Genomic DNA, 16,445 nt, shown 5'->3' on the forward strand with positions numbered 1-16,445 from the left:
ATATTCTAACCTCAGATTGTGCTAAGGTAGTGCAGTAAATCCAAACTCCCCAAACTAAGGTAGGTGGCACTCTCTGTAAAGACACCGCAATGCATGTACTTCCTCCCAAACTCCATGGTTTTCCCATGTTTTCATATGACCTTTTTGTTTTAATGGAAACATTTATGTTTACTTGCCAAGTACTGTGTTCATTTTTACACGTTTTTACTTTTTTGTAGCTTGCTTTTTGTTTGCATTATCATTCGAGCTTTAAAAATATTATTTTTATTATTATGGCTCCTACTCGAAAAAGTTATGCAGCCATTTTTAAGCTTTTGGCAATCGAGAAAGCGATCGAAATTAGAAGTCGCGCTGCAGCAGTCTGAACAAAAAGAATTAGAGAAAATGCCTAAGAATAAAAGATGTCATTGAACTGGTGTCATAGTCTGGCTTGTTCTGGAAGACAATTTAGAGAAATGGACAACAGAGCAGAGAGAAAGTGGATTATCAGTATAAACAGTTAGAATCCGCCTTCTAACAAAGGTAACTACTCGACAAATGGGCATTATAGATTTTGTTGGAGGACCTAATTGGTGTTTCATGTTCATGAAGCAAAAGAAATTATTTATCAGGACCAAAAGAACAATTGGACAAAAGCTTCCCATGGACTGGCTTGAAAAAAAGATGGCTTTTTGGAGTACATATCGAAGAAATTTAAAGAACAAAATTTGAAAAAAGGACAAATAAATAATATGGATGAAGTGCCAGTTTTTTTTTTTTTTTTTTACTGTCCTCCAAGCAGCACTGTTCATTCAATAAGTGAAAAAACTATTTCAGTGTTAACAACCGGGAATGAAAAAGACTCCTCTTACTTCTGTTTTGGATTGTGCCGCCAATGGAGAGAAGTTAACCCCTTTAATAATGCTCAAAAGAAAAATAATTCCAAAAGAAAACTTCCCTAAAGAAGTTATTTGCACCAATGAATGGATGTGCGAAGAAGTGATGTTGTTTTGGCTGAGAGAAATCCACCGAAAAAAGAAAGGTGCTTTTTCGCAACCCGAGGACTCACTGTTCTGGATTCAATGTGATTCCATATGGCAGATATGGTAAGATCTGAAGCAAAAAAAATTGGTGATGTGGTGTATTCAATTATGGCAAAGCACACTAGGGCTATCTGCCTAAGCGGAGGGATGCCTTCATGGAGGACTTTCTAAGGGAAACTGGCTCGTATACATGTTACACATGGGGAAAACCACAAAAACACCCCTGCAGCCAGCCCGTTCGTGGGATTCGAACCTCGGACCGAACTACCAGTGTTCAGCGACTTTATCGCTCGGCCCCTGGTGGGCAAAAAAAAAAAAAAAAATTGGAACCCATGTCTCAGTGATACCAGATGGGCTTACAAATATTTTACAGCCGCTGGATCTTACTATCAATAGAATTTTCAAGCATGAACTATGAAAGGAGTGGAAGTAATGGATGCAAAGCAGACTCCATTCCTTCACAAATTCCAGATGAATGACAAAAGCTTTGCATGAGGAGGCTGCCTTATGGGTCGAAAAAACAGGGCAATCAGGTCGAGCTGGTACGATCATATCAGCTTTTATTAAATCAGAAATCATTGAAAAAGGAAGTGAAGATAGTGACATTGAAAGAAGTGATTTCGAACAAACAGAATGATGAAATTGACCTTGATGGTCATTTGTTAAATTTATTTAAATCTGACATCAATCAGTCGGATTTTGAAGGTTTTGAATAAATAAATGTAGTTTAATTTAATTAGAAAATTCTGTTTATCTAATTTATGTATTCTTTTTCATAATATGGTAATTTATGCTGATAAACAAAATTTACCGAAACTGTAAAAATAATATTCATTAGAAATCATCAGAGATTGTATTTGGCAAGTTCAAAGTAAGATGTTTCTTCCTTATTTATTGATATATTACTGATTATATTTATGTTGTAAATGTTATAAAATGTTATCGATGATGATTACAGCAATATGGTAGGGAATTACTGAATAAATTAATATTAAGGGCCATGTTTCGGAATGCTTTGCTGCGACATATACGGTGATGCGGTTTATTCGATGACCATTAATTTTTTGCCAGTCAATTATCATGCGTGCGGCATATACACCAGGGTGGCTTATCTATCCGAAATTATTCAGGGTTCGTACACATTTCTGCACACAGAAATTAAGTACTTTTAAGGACCGTTCATGAAAAAATTAAGGACTTATAAGCAAATGGGAACCGAATAAATTTAATTAAAAATATTATCTATGCTGAACTTCACTTTTGTAATACCATCCTAAAAATAAAATAGATCCATAAGTAGGATGCATTAGTATTAAATATAATTATTAGTAAGTTTAAGAATAAAATAAAGTTTATGAAATTTATCATTAAATATTTTACACTCCTACTAACTGCACATATTTGAAAGAAGATAAGTGACATTTTTTTTAGGTTTTACTAAGAGTTAGCTTTGATTTTTTTTTTTTTTTTTTTTTAATGTCTTATTTTGTCACATACTAGCTCACTCTATGAGTTTAGTAAATAGTAAGTAGATTTTATGTCAAATGGCATAGGTTAAAGTGAAAAATCCCAATCAGCATGATTCAAAACAACAGACTGGCTGTTGTCGCCGCTTCTGCTTGCCTAAGAGAGACTTGATGATCAGAACAAACCTTAAGGCCTGATGTAAGCACGGTCCGCAATTTTGAAAGTTAGCTGAGGTCTGTCTGACGCAGTTAATGTCGTAGCCTCTTGTAGAGTTCCAGGGATTGTAACTCAGTTAATACAGTTTAAGGTCCTAATAATCCACTAAAGTACCAGAGGTGACAACTTGTTTTACATTATTTTAAGTTTCACTACATGCAAAGAATATGTTTTACATTAATTTTTTTTTTTTTTTTTTTTCTTTGTGTGTGTGTGTGTGTTTTATCTTGTGACCACAATAAGGGTTAATGAAAGGCAATAACTTGCTTTAAAATGCAGAGATAATCTTTAAAGGTAATCAGTTAGTTATAAGTAATTAAATTGGGTATTAGATAACCTTAGTCATTATGGATTTACATGGCCACTATTAAATTTTATTTATTTTTTAACAATATTTGTTAAAAAAAAGCCTTATTAAATCACAATCTAATAAAATTTCACAGTTTAAAATACATGTAATTTATGACATTGATTCTTAAACGGTATTAGGATAATTACACATTAAAAGCTACAAAATATTTATATTTTGTACCAACAACACTCAACAAGATATTTATGCGTCTTTTTCATTTGAAGCCTTGCCCGACATTTCGGCTAATTTATATCAATTTCCTTTTCTTTAAGCATCTTTTCTAACAGTTAGAACTTTGTCTCAATACGCAAGACAGTGTTCTCACTAGTTTCTAAACTTTGTATCTCCTACCCTGTCAACCTCTCCAAAACGTACCTATGAGGGTTTACTTGATTTGGTAAAAGTTAAATAGTCCAAAACCCTCCGGACAGATGTGAAGCAAATTACCGCTATATCTGAAGGTAACTACAAAGATTTAAATAAACTTCTTATTTAAAAAGAAGAACATAAAGCATGTTCTTATGCTAAAAAAAATCAATTACAGCTCATGATGATGTAATTAAACAAGAAGAATCAAATGCAAACTAAAAATATATACTAGTCATCAAAGACTATACAATTTCATTTTAAACTGACTCAGTAACTCTATTGTCATAACAAATTCAAATGTCGGCAGCGGTAACGTAAAGATGAATAACTGCAAATTATCAAGGCTGACAGGAACTAATGCAGGGAGCAAGTGGAGATCAGAAACACATTCTTGTCTTACACTCCAAAAACCTCAGTTTAAAGACTGTTTAAGTGATTTGCATTCTGGTGAGAAAACAGAAATGAGAAATTATAGTAAAGGCTGAAATTGTAAACAACTGGGTAATTTACATAATAATATCTGTACATATCTTTGAAGAATAATTTTCCTTTCTCTTAATGTATTCAGTTTTTTTCTTCCACGTTTCCTTTTCATTTTACAGTTTTTGGATTTAATTAAAGATTTCTGTTATTCTAAAAATACTAAATGCATTCAGAATGTATAGAGAAAGCTGCTAATTTTATAATAAAGGGAACATTCAGAAGAAATATGCAATATATATGGTAAGGTCCGGTTACAGAGCTGGTGTGGCAGAATTTTTTGAATTTATTCACACATCGAGCAACAAAATCTAGAAATGTCAAAACTTTTAAAATTTAGAACAGGCATTGGAAGCAAAATTTACAAAGGCACCAAGCAGCACAATTTAGTGTGTATGATGCATAAAGACATATTAGATAAATCGTTTAAATTGTCAGTTTTCAATTTCTTTATTAATAAAAAAATTATTTTCTATAATGCCTGTCCATATGATAAGATTAGAAGCATTTTTGATATTTTATGCTTGTGTCTAGTGAAAAATAAAGGGAAGATAAAAATGTTAAGAAAAAGATTCTAGTATCAGAACTAAAACATTCAACTATTATGTTTTTAATTGCTCTTCCAGATGTTCTCCAAAAAGTAAGAAATTATGTATTAATACCATGGAGATATCTTTCATTTTGCCACATTTTTCTGGAATCTTCCAGAATAGTGTGTCTATAAATCTTGCCTTCAAATCTTTCTAAACTTTCTAAGCTGCAATGTCTAAAATCCTAATGAAAAATTACCCCTGCCAATTCAGTAACAGCAAAAAGGCCTTTCTGGAATCTTCCAGAATAGTGTGTCTATAAATCTTGCCTTCAAATCTTTCTAAACTTTCTAAGATGCAATGTCTAAAATCCTAATGAAAAATTACCCCTGCCAATTCAGTAACAGCAAAAAGGCCAGAAATATTTTTTTTTTTTTTAAATCTGATAAAAAAATGTGTAAAATTAATTTTATAAAATAAATATAAAACATAAATTGTGCTTTATAGCATTATACCTTGCTTATTTTTCAGATTCAAAATATTGTATGAAAAGTGGCCAAAATGGAACTTTATAATATGACAGCAAAAAAATAAAAATGCTTTATTTTAATGTTATTTCTTACATGTAATTACAATATATTACCATTAATTTAATGAAACTTATCAATGTTACAATGTTTTAAAAAACTCGTCGAAAAATTCCCAGATCACGGAATTAAAAATTTTCCATAGAAACTGATCTTAAAATCGCCAATGTTGAGAAGTCACTAAATTTAGAGCAATTTAATAAAAGAATTCCCATGCCCAAAAGCAAAAAGTTGTTAAAGAGCTCTTCACTAGAAAAAATGAAATAATTTCGAATGCTTTATGTTTCACACTTGCTCAGAAACTCTATCCCACCCTTTATTAGAAATAGGAACAAATTATAACCCAGGAACACATTCACCCATTCAAAAGATAACGATATTTGTCAGAGAATTGCCAAAAATATTCCACTATCAATAACTAGTTTTCTTACTCACCATCACCACCATTGCCAACAACTTTTTATATGGGGAGCAATCACACCAATACTACTCCCGATTCCCAGAATCAAAGACTTTCATCTTATCTTGCAGGGTAAAAATATATTTTCCAAGGATTGATCTACTAAAACCATACTATCAGATATCAATCACTGAAGAAGACAAACCAAAGACTGCCATATTACCCCTTTGGGGTTATTTGAATTCAATGTTGCGTGTTTCGCATTCAAAAATGCACCCGCTACTTTTAAGTGTTTCATTAATGAAGTTTTCTTTGGTTTGGATTTTCTATTCCCGTATTTAAACGATATGCTAATAGCATCATCCTGTGTGGATGAACACAAACATCATCTGCAGATAGTGTTTAAGAGACTGAGCAAATTTGGCCTTCACAGTTATGTATTGAAATCCACTCTGAGAGTAAATCAAATCGAGTTTGGGGGTTATCTGATTATTACTAAAGGATCGTGTCCACTGCCTAACAAGGTCTCAGTCATCTTAGAAAACTCACTGCCTACGACTTTACAGGACTTGCGTACCTTCTTGGGTATGATAAATTTTTATCATGAGTATTTGGGAAATGCTGCTCAAATACAAGCACTACTGCATGAGTTTTTAAAGGGAGCAAAAAAAAAAAAGATAAAACTCCCATGGACTGAGGAGAATACAAAAATTTGAAAAATGCAAGCACAATTTAGCTAATGCTGCCCTTTTGTTTCCCCTCACCTGGACTTCCATTATCATTGCGCACTGGTGCCTCAGACTGGGCTATTGGCTCGGTTTGGGTTCGATTGAGAACCTTTCAGTAAAAGATTTCAAGTATATCCTAAAAGGTAGAGATTTGTAATTGTAACGGATCACAAGCCATCACTTTTCAGTAAACGATCACCTTCGCTTTTAAGCAAAAAAAAAAAATGAGAAAGAATTCCCCAGACAACTGCGTCAACTACAATACATTTCACAGTTCACAACAGATATTCAGCATATTAGTAGACAAGAAAACGTGGTTGCGGACATTCTATCCAGCTAGTTTCAGGAGAAAACTGTTTGATCAAATTCATGTTTTTCACACCTTAGCACATTAAATCTACCATTAAACAGATAACTGCTAGTTTTGTGTGGCCTCGAATGAAAAAACAAATAAAAGATTGGGCCCAAATATGTAAAGTTACTAGGCATACCAAATCTAAATTCGCAGAATATCCAGAATCTGATACACATTTCAGTATAGTGCATATCGATCTCATTGGCCCATTATCCCCTTCAAATGGGTATGCATATTGTTTAACCAGCATCGACCAATTTACAGGGTGGATGGAAGTCATCCCATTACCATACACCACTGCAGAAATTGTAAGCAAAGCCTTTTATGAGCATTGGGGTTTGCAGATTTGGCGTCCCATATAAAATTATTACAGATCAAGAAACACAATTTCATTCACAGTTGTTCAGGAGTTTGGCTGTAATATGTGGGGCTAAAGTCCTTCAAACTACAGCGTACCATCCCCAATGTAATGGGAAAGTTGAGAGGCTTCATAGAATGTTGAAGACTGCTATAAAAGTGCACATAATAATGCTCAGTGGACTAAAACACTATCAACAGTTCTGTTAAATCTTAGTTCTGCTTTGCAATGTGACACAAATCACTGGATTGTCCAAATGGTACATGAAACAAACATTAAACCAACTCGTGAATTTTTTATCCACCCAATTTCAAAGTTGACCCTGCTACCTTTGTGGGTAAGCTGACAAACTACATGGATTAAAGTAAAACTGGGAAAACTCAGATAAGCGGCACTTGGCGCAATTTTTTCTGCCATCTTGAATCGCGAAAAATCGCCATATCCTTGGGAGGAATTTTTTGATGCCAAGAGGGAGCTGGCATCAAAAGGTGCTTTCTTAAAATTCCCTCTTCAGCCCAATATCGGTGGAAAAGCTCTGCTGGGCAAAAGTCGCATAAGGCAAAGTGTAGCATTTGCATTGAGATGGTAAACCATACACATAGAACACATTGTAAATGATTAACTACTGTTGTGATTAAGTACATAAATTAATTATATGTAAATACGCGTGGGATAATGCGACCCATAAGTACGGAAAAGGAGCATGTATTGTAATTTTCTTTTATAAAAATAAAATTATCTTATTCTAATTACATGTGCAATTAATTTATTTAGAAAATAATTAAAAAGCGAATTCGAAACATCTACTGACAAAGTCATGTGATCATGCGCACAAAGATTTATTTGCAATGTCACGACACCCAATGCAAAGTATCAACCATATAGAAAGAAAATATCCCTTTCATTTTCCCTATCTTACTTAACATCTGGGCTAGCAACCTAAACACTCTTCCAACTGTTTGGTGCTTATCGCCCAAGTGGCGAATGCGATTTCCGGAACTTCACCAAGTGCCGGTTATCTGAGTATCCCCCTAAAACCTATAAAAATGCAGTAATCTACCCAATCAGAAAGTTCAGCTGATCTTTGGAATATGGTAACTGGTAGTTTAGCGACATTTTGGAGGCGCTAAAGGTTACTACCTAGGACTTTGGTAATAATGTGAGAAGTACTCAGTTCCGATTACGCATTATTTTGTGCGAGTGAAACGAGAGATCATGAGATATGTCATTCGACATTAATGGACGAATTATAGTTCTTTAATCGGAAAAGGGGGGAAATCTGGAAAAAATCTGGAAATTTTGTATTTAGCTTTATTCTGCGTTGTGTGAAACAGTGTTGGTTAATTTTTGGATCCCATGGCCGTATCTAAAGTGAATTCGAAATGGGTATTTAGTGGGATTGAAAGGGGTAGTAATAAGTGTTTTTTTAAGGTTGTGTGAGATAGAAGTAAACATTGCTTATTAAGTTTTATTAAGTCTGTTTGGAGGATGAAGGTTTTCAACATCTTCCTGTGAACTATAAGTATGATTTTAAAGATCCTGAAACAGGCGCACATACAATTGCTTTTTATTTAGCGGAGGAAATAAGAAAAGTGTATCTGCCACATAATCACGATTTAGAAGAAGATTAGGTAAGTTAGTATTTTTAATTATTTGAGGATATTATTTTTATGCATTGTTCTAAATGTAAGGAGTAAATAAAGTAATGTATTATTGGAAAATTGTTATTAGCAATGATTTAGTTTAAAGTAATTAGGATTGTAATCTAATTTTTATTAATTTAATGTATGTGCTTATTTATATTTTAAGTAGTGTTTTTTAATTTAATTATATTTTAATTTAATGATCGTGATTTTGTGAGTTATACATTTGTAGTATTTTGGAATACGTTTGAGTAGTATACGTTGAGTATTTTCAAGAAATTTTTCTAATTTATGAGAAAAAAGCAGTGTACATGGATATAGTGAAGAGTGTGCGCAATGCCATTTTTGTGCAATTCTGGGACTTTTTTTAAGTAAAAATAAGTTGACGTGTACATGGTTTAGTGATATTTTAATCAAATGATAGTTATTTTGTGAATTTTATGTTTGTAGGAATTTGGTATACATTTCAGTTGAAGTAAACGTCTATGGAAATAATTTAAATATTTGACACTAAGTATTTGTAACTATTTTTAATGTTTGCGTATAAATTCGTTGCTGACGTTTATAATATAATACATAATTTAGAGGTAAAAGTTTTTGGATATTTTATTTATTTTATACGTGGAAACGTTCATGCTTGGAAAGGGTATATACTTTTTCGCGATCAGGTAATTTCCTATATGTTCTTTTTACCGGATTTAAAGATTCACAAAACTTTCATGCATTTTCGTGAAATTTTTCTAATTTATGACAAAAAAGCAGTGTACATGGATATAGTGAAGAGTGTGCGCAATGCCATTTTTGTGCAATTCTGGGATGTTTTTTTAAGTAAAAATAAGTCGACGTGTACATGGTTTAGTGATATTTTAATTAAATGATAGTTATTTTGTGAATTTTATTTTTGTAGGAATTTGGTATACATTTCAGTTGAAGTAAACGTCTATGGAAATAATTTAAATATTTGACACTAAGTATTTGTAACTATTTTTAATGTTTGCGTATAAATTCATTGCTGACGTTTATAATATAATAGATAATTTAGAGGTAAAAGCTTTTGGATATTTTATTTATTTTATACGTGGAAATGTTCATTCTTGGAAAAGGTATGTACTTTTTCCCGATCAGGTAATTTCATATATGTGCTTTTTATCGAGTTTAAAGATTAAGAAAATTTTCCTGCATTTTTTTATGTAAAAATAAGTCGACGTGTAAATGGTTTATGTGCATGTGCTATTCTGAAAAACGCGCAAGGAGTTTGCGATTCTGCACTTTTTCCCAATTTTGCAGTTAATATTTGTCATGATTAAGCGGTTTTGTTACAGAAAATTTCTAACATAAGTGTAATTCGGCTAGTAGATTGTTGGAAAAAGTGTTGAGTAAATAAAAAGAAAAGAAACATGTCTTTACTTTGTGAAGACAAAATGGCGGCGAAAAAAAATAGAGGGTTGTTGTAGCAGAGTTGGTCGACAAATTTTCGCCAAGTTACCATAATCCAAATATCAACCCACTACTATTTTGAAGTTTAAGCCACTTTTATAAGAAGACAAATGAAATGTTGTAAATCAAATATTACTTACTGTACTTACACTAAGGTTAAAGAGGAGAGTACAGATTGCACTTAAACAAAACATCTAGTTACATCATGTATTTTCAAAATGGCAACAAAAAGTTCAAAAAATACTTTAATAGTTTAATTAAATAAATATATTTTATTACAGGAATATAAAGGTAAAAAGTATCATTTTTAAGCACACTAATTACATCCAATTTTAGAGATTTTACAAATAATTAAAATTCTTTCTACATAATATGAAAACAGAAAACATTCACTGTAGAGGCTTTTCAACAAATAAACAGAGCAAAATGCTTACAAATTCATATGAATTATGTGATACTCAAAACTCTTTAAATTCAAAAAGATGAATATGCAAAGGGCAAAATCTTAAATTTTATATTTTTGACGGCAAAACATTCATTTAGAAAACTTTTAGGGGCTACTAAACTAAGTGGGTTACTATTTGACACTCAACATGCAAATTTTGCAGCTACTTAATTCTGAAAAAATTAGCAAAGTGCATTTTCTTTTTTACTTAATTTAGAAATATTACAAAACATGTCAAATACTTAATATTAAAAAAGTAGTTTCACTTCTGAAATTCCTTTCCTTTCCTCTTAATCATGCACAACAGACATATTATGCTGGAGATGTATTACTGACCACTACTAAAAATGGCACATACTCTCATAGATATTCTGGGTTTTTGATTATCAGCTTTCAATTCAGGTTTGCCCTTATATATTTAAAGAATGATGTGCTATTATTAATTAATTAAACAGTTAATATTTAAATTTACAGGTATAAAATATAACAACAATCTAAACATGTATTTTTGGATTACTAAAAAAAAAAGAAATCTAGCAAACTTTTTCACCAATTAGTATAGCTTAAAATTAATTTTATTAAAAATAAAAAGATTTACTGGTACCTTTTCCAGCTACTCAGTGCTGTCAAAATCTGATCTTCCTCATATCAACCATCAGAGCTACAAAAATGAGAAACAAAAAAGAAAATTAATTTACATTTAAAAATAACTGCCTTTCTAAACATGAACATTACCAAAGCATTTCAATTTCAAATTAAAAACAAATTTTCAGTTCGTTTACGAACAATATTATTTCTAATACTTAAGGGGGAGGGGGGAAAGAGAAACAGACAAATTGCGATCCATTTTTCAACGCTTACAATTAATCCGAGTAAAAAAAAAAAGGCAACTAGCGTTTTGTTATCCGTAACAAAAAATGTCAGTCTCGAAAATCAATAAAATGAGAAATGAACAAGAATCCCTTTCAAAAGATTAGATACATTTTTTTCCTACTTTTAAGCAGTCCAAAATAAAACATTATTCATTTTTTATTTTTAATTAACGATTTGGAAACAGCTCATAACATAATCAACATCAGTTTACTCTCTTAAAAAGCAAAGAAAGCCGACACGTATTACGCTAGCACTGCCACACGTGCATTACCACGTGTGTTTGTATACGAAGTGGACACGCAGGTCCACTCCGTACACTTGATTACACTTTGCCCCGTCCGAACTTCCCTTCGGACACTAACTTCATCGCGTACCGCCACCGGTAGTCTTCTACATCTTCCCAAAGAACTAAGCCTACAATAATTTTGTTGACACTATTACGCCAGAAATATTCAGAATGAAAATTATTGTTTCTTATCTCATCTGATAGAGAAAAAGTTTCTTTGAAATATTTTCGAACACCTTCAATCGACATGGAAAAGTTTTGCGATAACGAATTTCGGAGATCAGAATGCTAATTCGTTAGGCCTAAATATCTACAACACACGAATGTACTTCCAAATGTTGCTTTTAGGCCTGACGTCACAACACATCAAAATCATAAATTTTTGAAGATTTTATGCTAAGTTTTAATCATAGAACAGTTCGTACACTATAATATAGCAATCGTAAAATTGAAGTAGAAAACATGGTGAAATGCACACACACAACATATGGATATATGCTACAAAAAAAAATTTTCGCACCTCAAATTATGCAAATAAGATGTAAAGGATGAATATTGCCCTGTACGTTCTTCGGGATAAAGCGTTACTCAAGAACAACCCATTCTTTTGTTACACTGCTTCAGTTTTCGGTCACCAGATGTCATTACAATACCATTTTCTGTTTCCCTCAACAGATGGCAGTCATTGCTTACCAAGGTGACCCGATTTTTTTCCGCATAATAAGATTTGTGCAATTGAATACATACGATAAGAAGCAAGCTAACTGAGAAATACTTAAAGCATCCAGTGAATTTTATTACACGCTGAATTCAAATAATTTGGGGTACATTTTTATTCAAGTTGAGTTTAAAAGGTATGTGAAATCAATTACACTCTAACTAGCACAGTACGATTGCGCAATTTGTTCTTTTTAAGAGACTGCAAAGGCGGTACTCATCTCTGTGTATGTTTGTTATTGGTCAATAGGCTGCTGATTGACTAGTAGTCATGTGATCTCATTGCCAGAATGAAAACAAATCTTCAGTCTGTTGTGTATGAGAAGTGCGAGAGTTAATTTCAAATTTTCTTCGTGTGCTTTTTACGACGTTGTCAGTAATATTTACTAATAATAACTTGGACGACCTTGTTTTTATTAGGTCTGGATATTAAAGGTTTGATGATATTTTATATTTATTATTGTACATCGTGTTTTTGTCATATAAGTAATCAGCTCAGTTGCTAAGCTTATACCCACTGGCAGTCATAAATGTTGGGCTAACATGCCAACATTTAAGAAATTAAAGTCAATGAAATCACTAATAAATTTAGCATTGCTGATTGCTAGCTATAATTTTAGTAAACATGTTTACTGATAAAATTGATGTTGATTATGTTTACGTTATGAAGTTACATTTCTAAAAGATTCGATTATATCTAACTGAAAGATATAAATGTGGCAATGAATAAACTGCTAGCTTTTAGCTGTATTAATTACTGATAAAGAGTTATTTTGGTTGTACTTAAACGTTTATTGAAGGAATCGATGGTATCTGCAGTTTTCGTATTGTTAGGGGGAACATAAATATTTTTCCGTATATGGTTATGCGCATAAAATTGTTTCATCAAAGCAGCTTTTATCATTTTTGAGCTGAATAAAGAGTGTTTACGTTACACGGGCAAATTTACAGCATGTACTTGATTCTTCCTTTCAAAGCAAGGTTTTTGACCTTAGGATTAGTTTACATACATCTGTATTTATATTTTTTTCTCTTAACTAAAGGAAAAGTTTTCTGCTTATATAATAAAGAATCCTTGTTTTAGTAGAAATGGCATAAAAGAGGGTAAAAATTGTGTTTAAATAGTTATTTAAGTTTTTGTATCTGATTGTTTTGTTATGTAATAAGCACTGAAGTAATTAAAGTTGCCTCTTCATACATATTCCATTGTATAATACTGTTGGCAATACAAAAACTTTTATTTTTGTAAGTTAATAAGAAAACAGATTTTGTATATAACAATATTAAGTGCTTAATAAGCATAAATAACTCTTGTACATTGGAGAACTTTCAATTAAATACAGTGTGAATCTGATAAAACATAAAAAAAGCTGAGAAGCATTTTGTTGTATTTCTAAAAATTATGCATAAGTACTTCAGAAGGAACTGGGATTATCCTCAAACACAACTGTTGTTGGTGTAGTAATGTCCAAAAAAGGTGCATGGTAAGGATACCTAAACAAATGTTTGTCTCTAAAGTTGGCAACAGATTTGCAAATGGTTTCCAAATTCTTGAACATTGTTCCTCTGTGGAACAGTGTACACACCAGGGTACCTAGGTGCAACACCTTACCCCTAATCAGGTAGTGTTGTGCTTTCTTAATCAGTACCAAAAACATAAACTAAATCCAAAATAATAACTTTTTTAAAAGAATAAATGACCGAAAATAATATGTGAGCTGGAATAATAAGTAAAATGAACTTTGAAAGTAAGAGGTGTAATAGAGCTGTTGAACCGGAAAACCGTCAAACTGGTATGATTGCTGAAAACATGCCATGATAATTAACAAGTAAGACGTGAGAACTTTGTTGCTTTCAAGTAGGGCGGTACAAGACAAAACTTGCAGTAAGTTAAGGTATGGGTGAACGTGCAATATATAATCACACGAGTTTAAAGTAGATAATGCAGAGAAACTAAGTGAAATATGAGCAAACACATTACAGCAGAATATACATAACTAGCAGACAAAATTACAAATAGTAGTTAATCATTATTCAGATTTAGAATAGAACACTTCAGAGAGTCATTGACATTGTAGTGACAGATTTTTCTAACAGGATTATTTATAATTTTTGATTTTCATAAAAGTTTTTAGCAAGTCAGCTGTAACATGTTCTTAGTAGTTAGACTTTCAGTTCGTAGTGAATTCTGTTGTTACATACATGCTATGAAGAATATGTTATCTGGTGCAGAAGGCAGTTCTGTGTCATTTGGAGTTTCGGTTGATCTTTACATTATGGTAACTTGGCGTTTTTTTGGCGAAAATTTGGCGACTAACTCTCCTACAGCAACCCTCTATTTTTTTTTCCCGCCGCCAGACATGTTTCTTTTCTTTTTATCTACTGTCACGAAGTAAAGACATGTTTCTTTTCTTTTTATCTACTGAACACTTCTTCCAACAATCTACTAGCCGAATTACACTTATGCTAGAAATTTTATCTAACAAAACTGCTTAATCATGACAAATATTCACTGCAAAATTGGGAAAAAGTGCACAATACCATACTCCTTACGCGTTTTTCAAAATAACACATACACATAAACCATTTACACGCCGACTTATTTTTACTTAAAAAAACATCCCAGAATTGCACAAAAATGGCATTGCGCACACTCTTCACTATATCCATGTACACTGCTTTTTTCTCATAAATTAGAAAAATTTCACGAAAATACATGACAATTTTCTCAATCTTTAAACCCGGTAAAAAGAACATATATGAAATTACCTGATCTCGAAAAAGTATTTACCCTTTTCAAATATGAACATTTCCACATATAAAATAAATAAAATATCCAAAAACTTTTACCTCTAAATCATCTATTACATTATACACGTCACCAACGAATTCATACCGCAACCATTAAAAATAGTTACAAATACTTAGTGTCAAATATTTAAATTATTTCCATAGACGTTTACTTCAACTGAAATGTATACCAAATTCCTACAAACATAAAATTCACAAAATAACTATCGTTTAATTAAAATATAATTAAATTCAAAAACACTACTTAAAATATAAATGAGCATATACATTAAATTAATACATACATAAATACCCATTTCGAATTCACTTTAGTTACGGCCATGGGATCCAAAAATTCACGAACACTGTTTCACACAACACAGAATAAAGCCAAATACAAAATTTCCAGATTTTTTCCCGATTTCCCCCCTTTTCCTATTAAAGAACCGTAATTCGTCCATTAATATCACATGACATATCCCATGATCTCTCATTTCCCTCACACAAAATAATGCGTAATCGGAACTGAGTACTACTCACATTATTACCAAAGTCCCAGGTAGTAACCTTTATCGCCTCCAAAATGTCGCCAAACTACCAGTTACCATATTGTAAAGATCAACCGGAGTTTCTTTCTATTAGTACAACAAGAGCAAGCCCATACAGGACATGCATAACATAATGTTAAACGCAAGCTGGATTTGGAAATGAGTAGCTTCTTTTCAATGTAACACTATTTCCAGCAATTAAGGGGAAGAGTTATGCTTTACATGCTCGAAACTTGTTAATAACAGATGTAATTTGTAGGGTCCGCGTGAGAGAATTACTGAGTATCACCGCCAAGATATTTCTGAACATGTTCACAGCTTTTTTATGAGGATGCAGATAAGTGTTCTTTTTATTATTATCATCATCATTTTGGCATATTTCTTCAGCTCTAGACATTGCCATTTCACTAGTTTTCAGGGCCCACCAGCGGCCGAGCGGTAAAGTCGCTGAACACTGGTAGTTCGGTCCGAGGTTCGAATCCCGCGAACGGGCTGGCTGCATGGGTGTTTTCGTGGTTTTCCCCATGTGTAACGTGTATACGAGCCAGTTTCCCTTAGAAAGTCCTCCACGAAGGCATCCCTTCCCTTAGGCAGATAGCCCTAGTGTGCTTTGCCATGATTAAATACACCACACCACATCACACCACTAGTTTTCATTCTTGGTGAAAATTATTTTTGTAGCCAAGGCTCGTACAAAAAATTTTTTATGTAATCATCCCCCCTCCAAGACTGTTGTAGATTTCATGAGTTTAGATTTGCAAGGAGTTGAACAAGGCAGCTATTTCTTTTTTTCAAGAAAAAGATATTATTCAATAAGAAAGTTTGTGGGTAAAAGTATAGTT

The 16,445-nt window shown here is 32.4% G+C and overlaps 2 protein-coding genes across 7 annotated transcripts in view; one reads left to right on the forward strand and one right to left on the reverse strand.

Annotated features, from left to right (window-relative positions):
• LOC118184315 (xaa-Pro aminopeptidase 1-like) overlaps positions 1-12,196 on the reverse strand; it is a 203,265-nt gene extending 191,069 nt beyond the window's left edge. For 2 of the 4 annotated variants that reach the window (XR_015038763.1, XM_085808549.1), the window contains exons 1-2: positions 12,069-12,196; positions 10,994-11,050 (exon numbers count right to left, since the gene is read on the reverse strand). The gene's annotated coding sequence lies outside the window, so the exon portion shown is untranslated. The other 2 variants (XM_085808552.1, XM_085808551.1) reach the window with 2 other exon arrangements.
• A 56-nt stretch (positions 12,197-12,252) lies between these two features.
• The window catches only part of LOC118204541 (uncharacterized), a 135,062-nt gene continuing 130,869 nt past the window's right edge, over positions 12,253-16,445 (forward strand). Inside the window, exon 1 of one of the 3 annotated variants that reach the window (XM_085808554.1) lies at positions 12,253-12,402. The gene's annotated coding sequence lies outside the window, so the exon portion shown is untranslated. Of the gene's footprint in view, positions 12,403-12,544; positions 12,701-16,445 lie in introns of those variants that run through there. The other 2 variants (XM_085808553.1, XM_085808555.1) reach the window with 2 other exon arrangements.

The sequence above is a fragment of the Stegodyphus dumicola genome, chromosome X1 (genome assembly GCF_044657685.1).
Source record: "Stegodyphus dumicola isolate Sdum_Otavi_A_Nest chromosome X1, ASM4465768v1".
NCBI lineage: Eukaryota > Metazoa > Arthropoda > Arachnida > Araneae > Eresidae > Stegodyphus > Stegodyphus dumicola.